The sequence below is a fragment of the Candoia aspera genome, chromosome 3 (genome assembly GCF_035149785.1).
Source record: "Candoia aspera isolate rCanAsp1 chromosome 3, rCanAsp1.hap2, whole genome shotgun sequence".
Taxonomy (NCBI): Eukaryota; Metazoa; Chordata; class Lepidosauria; order Squamata; family Boidae; genus Candoia; species Candoia aspera.
In genome coordinates, this window is record NC_086155.1 from 147,529,517 (window position 1) to 147,536,806 (window position 7,290).

The following is a 7,290-nucleotide window of genomic DNA, read 5'->3' on the forward strand; positions in this document are numbered from 1 at the left end:
AAAATAAATCAATCAGATCATCCCCAAAAACTAGCTAACAGACATATTGCAACTTGTATTTCTTGTATGCAGATGACATCGTACTTCTATCACAAGCATTCATTGGACTTAAAGAGCTCTGAATGCTTTGGCCAATTACTGCTCTGAGGAAGCACTTGAAATCAACTCTAGTGAAACTAAGATCCTGATATTTGAAGAGAGACCTAAATTGCATGCCTGGAGGATAAATGGCCAGAATATTGAACAAGTGAAGTCTTTTAAATATTTGGGCATGGTTTTCCACAGCTCCTCCAAATGCAGTACACACCAAAATTTTGTATAACACCAAAATTATGTTATACAAAATGCTCAAAAAACAGTGGCTGTGCAGCTTTCAGATGAATCATGGCTGACTGAAGACATCTCCATGAACAGCAGAGTTGGACAACTGGGGTGAAGAATGAAGGACTGGCAAATAGACCAGTCCTTTCGAACTTGTCGGGAAAAGGAAAAGACAGGAGATTTCCCACAGATTGCCCAAAAGTCCCCTATGAGCTAAGATTTTGCCCATGTGGACAAGGAGCTGTTGAAACTACAGCTCATGTTCTGCTATACTGTACCCTCTATAAGGACTCAAGGGCCTGCCTTATAACTCCTTACCTGGTAAAACACCCTGGAAATTCTGATCTTTTTTATCTACCATTGTTGTTATCAGATCAGTTTGATTCAGTCTCCTTGAACATAGCTAAATTTTGTTATACTGCCTGTAAAATTAGGCAGACTTTGATTATCTGCTGATGAATCCAGCACCAACTGTAATATTTTATCTAGTTTTGTTTTTACTTTATTTTTACTTTATTTTTATTTTTAATGTGTTTTTTGTTTGCAATTCTGGTCAGTGACTGTAATAAAAACATTCATTCATTCATCTAATATAAAACCTGTCAAATGAACTTTCATCCCAGGATTTGAGAAGAGGCCAAAGCTCGGTGGTAGAAGACATGCTTTACATGGAAAGAAATTTCTGTTCAATCTCTGGATAGACAGTTAAAAACCTATTTGAAGGTCAGAATTTTGTCTTATGCTGTATGCTTAGTCCTAGCAGGAATACGAAAAGTTTCCCATATATGCAAGATGAGAGAGAGAGCGGCTCGGCAATAATATTTTTATGTTGTGGCCCTCAGCTTGTGGAACAACTTCCCCCTAGAGTCGATTTGACAACATTCTGGAAGGCTATCAAAGTAAAACTCTTCCAGACAGCCTTCAGTGTGTAATTATTGCTTCCATATAACTTGGGGTTGGGACTTATGGGTGATATCAAATAATGGTATTAGAGTCAACAGACATTATATGGATTAATTAAAAGTGATATTACTAAATTGATTGTAAAACAATGAAGAACAGATAATTAGAATGAAGATCATATAATTGGAAGGTGTTATCTTTTCTTATCAGAAACCTCTGAATATAAGTATGTCCATTGCCAAACTACATTTTTTAAAAAATAGTATCTATTTCCATTTCTTTTTTATTATTTTTCTTTTTGTTTTATTATTTTGCCTTATTGTACAAAAAGATAAGGAAAAATAAAAAAATAAAAAATTAGATTTCTTGTTCACAAAAACATGAAGAAATCTAATTCAGCCTAATTTTTAAATGAATCATTAACCTTGATAAAATAATTTGTTTAATAATTAATTAGTCCTTCCACTACATCAGTCATGACCAGTTCATAGATAAAAAGCAAGATCCAATATTGTTAATTTGGAGCAGCATTCCAAATTCAACACTGAACAGTGAGCTTCTTCTCTGTTCCTGATGCTCAATAAATCCATACTTCATGTAAGTTTCAAATTTTTGGTACATAATTACAAATAATCTCGGTAACACCATTTTGACATTCTTAAGAGATGTCTAATCAAAACATTAATAGAAAAGGCCTGTATCATGTGGATAAGTGACCCTCAAACTCCATTTTATAATTGGTATTCCAAGCCATTATCAGAAAGCACCTTGTTTGAATTAGTATAAAGGGGAGGGAAGTGTAATTTTCTGCTGTCAATGCTTCAACTTCTGTCTTACATGCACACACTATACATAAACCTGAGGAGGACAGGAATCATGTGGGATCTATCTTATAGATTTGTGTTGCATGAGATGAATAAGAAAATCGAACTGATAGGTCTTTGCCTTTCCTAAACACAAGTTGCTGTTACTTGAAGTATTATCTGCATATTAATATTAAGCAATGAAATTGCTACTCTGAACCTCAAAACTGAAGAAGTGAAACCTGCAGATTCTAGTTTCTTTTTAAAAGCAACTTTTGCTGTCCATTTTAAAAGTACTGTACCATTTTAAAAGAAACAGCTGTACCTACGACCTTGCAATGCCTTGTTCAAGGTGTTTGCGTGAAGACAGAGATTACAGTAAGTTCTAAAACACTCTAATTGCATGTATTTATAGAAATTTCTATGTAATTTTAATAAAGTGAACGTAGTCATATTTTATTGGATTAGTATACTCCATTATTTTAAAATAGTCAAGTATTCTACATTACCATAGCTGTTACTCTGTTTAACAAATTACCCAGAAATCATCATCATCACCACCATCATCTTGCTCTAAGAAGAGGAAACTCACCTGAGTATAATGAAAGGCTAATAGTAACGGTGGTCTCATTTAGCTCAAGGTATCTGGAATGACAACAGCCATATTAGTTGTGGATTTTATTAAAAAGTGTTTTACATCGTATGTGTTGTGCAATCCATAATCTTACTGGTAAGCAGCCTGGAAATTAAACAAATGTCAAAGTGACACTGAGTGGTGTGCTATAGAAAAGCTATTGCAGAAATTCAGGGGAGAGGCAGTACTGTCTGCTACTTGTTCACAAATCCAGTTCAGAAAGTAGTTGTAAAAGGGTCATATTAATTTCTCATATGTGAGAAATTTTGTGAGAAATCTTATTGTTTGTAAGCTGCCTGGGGTTACAGTGCAGTATATAAGATGGGTGGCTATATAAATCAAATGTGAGGGCAGAAAGCTGGGAAAATGTTAGGATCTGTGTTGCCATGAAAGAAGAGCAGTTGGATAGAGGACATTTTTATTCTCTTCCATTTAACATCCCAATATTTTTGCAAAGGAGGCTGATGAATTTTGCAGAACGTATATTGCCCAAGTTAAATGTTCTGTGTGTAATAAAATCTTGCGTATCCCTACTATGTTGTTTATGCTTCCAGAAAAATGGCAATTTTAGCATACTCTAAATTTGTGATCTTCCAAGATTCTAAAAATGATATGGTTCCAATATCTTTGTTCAAAATTGCAGTTTTAAACCCTCTAAAGTCCTTTGAATTCAGTTTTAAAACATGGGATCAGCCCATTTTTGAAATACCTATCTAGGTGCCAGTGTGAAGCTTGTTTGCTTATGGCATCTGGATTCATGCCATCTCTAATAATGTTAATTATCATATAACTATCATACGTAAGTATCATATGGCAATAATGACTAACAGCCAGTGACAGTCTTGTTTTCTATAACACTGGCAGTCCTCATTACATTTTGTGGTAGTGAACCCAGTCATCTCTGGGGGAGAAGCAAATGAGAACACATCTGCCATGACATAAATTACACAATTTTTGCACTTGTGCAGTATCATATTGCACAAGTCATTTTGACATCATTGGATGATGGTGGTAGTGAATTGTATTGTTGAATTATGTGTTATCTGAAGGACTTTTGCCTGGACTGAATCTCCCACCATTCAGGGCTGCTATCTGAATGTGTGTTCTAAGATTACTAGAGTATAGAACTCAGCAAAACAGGAAATGCTCAGCTAATACGAAAGTTAAGCTCTGGATATGTAATTCTGGACAGCTAGACCAGAACTTTACTTTTCTCAATCAGTTTGGAATAGCTTTTAATACTGCAAAATTTCTAGCTGGGCAACAAGGCCATCACATCATTTTGTGTGCTCAGTTTAAGATTACTTCCAACATAAAACTTTGCAGTGTAAACTTGATCAGTGGTGTCCATTGGGGGCAGAATGAAAAAAAGCAGCATTATGCTGCAAGCTCCATTTTATCATTCTGACAAAAGCACCAACAGACATCCATGAACATGGCAAATAGATATTTCAAATGATAGGTGTACACATCTTAGGGTACTGTATCCAAAAAGTGTACTTAAGCATGAACCATATGTATTTGCTCCTGCTTCAGTTACCTTGCTTGGGCCAGTTACCCAGACTCATTTTTCTCCCTGCATTGAGCAGGAACATCTTCAAGAGTTTCTACTTGTTCTTGGGAAAGAATAGGACCTCTGTATGATTGGGAATCTTAATAATGCTGGATCATAGAAATTTTGGGAGTTCCCCTCATATGAAACAGGACTTGAGCTGGTTTCAGGGTTATATCCGCCATTTCCTAATACTTTTTCTAGCTACTAAAAGCCAACTGGGGGTGGGGAGGGTTCTCAAACTTTGCAGGGCCATGATTCCTTAAAATGATAAATGAATTTATGTAAACCATTGAAATCAAGATTACAGTAAAGCCATAATTAATAAAATCCCGTAATCTAAATAAAAAAATGTTTTAATAAACTGTTTATAATATTTTTGACAAGGCCTCAGACTTGTGCAGGTTTGAGAAATGACAGCAAAAAGAGTGGACTGATAAAGCTGAGTATATAAAGGTATAGAATAATAGCTAAGGATTCTAACAAAGATGTGGCACTGCCATAAATATCAATGGGATATGTAATTTGATCTGATACATGCTTACCAGACAGTAAATCCCATTCAAATCAGTGGAACTTGCTTCTGAGAGAACTGACATAGGATTGTACAGTAATTTCCACATAAATTGGATTAGGATTGCATCTTTGGCTTCAGATTCATTTCTAGGAAGCAGGCATGACCCTCATGAGATAAACCTATTTTGCCAACAAAGAAAAATATTTCACCTCAAAAAACTTTGTGTATCTGGATTTAATCTGACAAGTTACAGAGAATTTTTACCTTTGCCTTATCGGTGCAGCAAAACGAGTAAGGGAGCTTGATGTAATTATCTATCTAATTGTTTCATAAGATTTTTATCATAAATCGATCATTCATGTCTATCATTCATTAACATTCTATTATTTTCTTTGACAACAGTTGCTTTTTTCCACATTGGAATTTTTCCACATTGGTAAATCATTCTCTTACTATTACAATATTTAAGTTTACTTTTTATTTCCCATATAGGTTGAAGAAAAGACAGAATATATGAAAATGGTTTGGATACAAAGTTCTTCCTTTATTTCTTTAAAATATTTTACTTTGTCAGTCACATATTAATAGAAATATTTATTTAAATATCCTCGCAGAGTATGAAAAGTAGGAAAGCCTTAACTCTGTAGACAGAAATATATGTCTGTGGCAGATACACTGGAGCAAGTTCCCTAGAATGGTTTTAGGAACTAATTGTGGGATGAACTATCCAAATGACCTATTGATTCATAATTACTTAAATATGGAATTTGATGTTTACAGCAGCATTATTCTCACTGAAGACGTTCAACGGTGAACATCTCAGCTTTCCCAGGTCAGCCAAATATCAAGGTAGCTGGAAATTCTGGGGTGTTTTAGGTCAGGAAATAATGCCTTAGCTATAGTTGTTTAATTTTCCGAAATGATTATTTAATATAGATTATATGAGTTATAAAAAGAAAGGTAATTAATAGAATAGGGGAATATGCATAGTGAACATTCACACAAGTAGCCTAGTTTTACATTTTATTTTTATTCCTCCATTTTCTGCAAAATGACTATTCCTTTTAATACATGGGGGGGGGGGAGAAATCCCACATTTTAGAAGAACCTTTTTATTCTAAAGATATTAGCATCTGCAGGCCGTATTATATACTGTTTCCATTAACTAATAAGATTCCCACCAAGGATTCATTTCCATCTTGAAAGTTCTGAAAAGTGATATCTAATGTAATCAGAACATACGCAACTTATGCATTTCCCTATCAGTAGACAGGCACATTTCTCATAAGCTAAGCGTTCTAGATACAAAATATATTTTGTCAGACTATGTGCTACATTTTAAAGGTTGCTAAACATGGGTGACTGTGGGAGAGAGGGAAATGACAAAATACTTGTGACATCATTATCAGGTAAATAACACAACTTTTGTGCCTGCATCAGATGTCACAATGCAGTTATGTAATTCTGTCATTTGCCAATAATGCATATGCCATTTTGACATCGTAGCTTCTTACAGCTTATGAAACTACAGCTGCTTAATTACTCTGTTGGTTCAAGAAAATTTACTACAGTGTCTCAGTCTCAAGCAACTATGACTGATCTATTTAATAATTCTTTGCATCCAACCAGGCCAATTGACTTGCTGGAGAGCATATCCCAGCTTATAATAAAGTAATATGAGCTGTGTTTCAGTTACCCACTGGAATATATTGCGATTCTACGCAACACCCTTTTAAGTTTCCTTGCAGTTTTTCCTTCAGCATCTTTGATCTGGTAAGGACAAAAATTGACATCAAAACTGCACAGATAGTTCAATGTGCAATAACAATTGTGTATCATGAAGTTACTGGTTCAGAGCCATTCAGAGTATGCATTGTAGTTTGCATAAATTGAATTTAATAGAATGATTGCTTCCAAGGTAGGTCGCTACAAATAACTTATTTCAAAGCATTGTCATTTTGATACAGCTTTTTTTCCACTGCTGATATGGTAGTTTGTAGGAGTCTGTCTTTTTTTTTTTACTGCAAGAAGTGGCTTTTCAATATTAGGCATATGTGAAAATAGTGTAAATACAAGGTGCCGACCTTTTTAACTACAGAGCTGTGAACATCCTTGCTCCTGTACCTCACCCTATTAGTGAATAAGCATGGAACACAATTCATAAATAATATTACATCCTGCATTTTATTCAATTTCATGTGACAAAAATAGTAACCTAGACTAAGACATCCATTTCAATCAGTAGATGTGTCGAGCCAACAGATTTAATCATAAAAAATATTGGATCTAGGTAACAATTCCTAGCTGGTTCAGGGAGGCTCCTAGCCCTACATGGTATCACAGTATAAAAATAGTGTCTCTCTTCACCATGCAGAGAGGAAGGACCTAACCCTGAATACAAAGTGGGGTCAATCTTACTGTACCTTCATCAGCCATCTTATTTACAACACTTTACATCTCTTTTTAAGATATGCACATCCTTTAGGGAGAAGAAATAACACTACATGGTACCAAACACTAAAAAAAAAAAAAAAAAAGCACACCAGAAATGGACACAGAT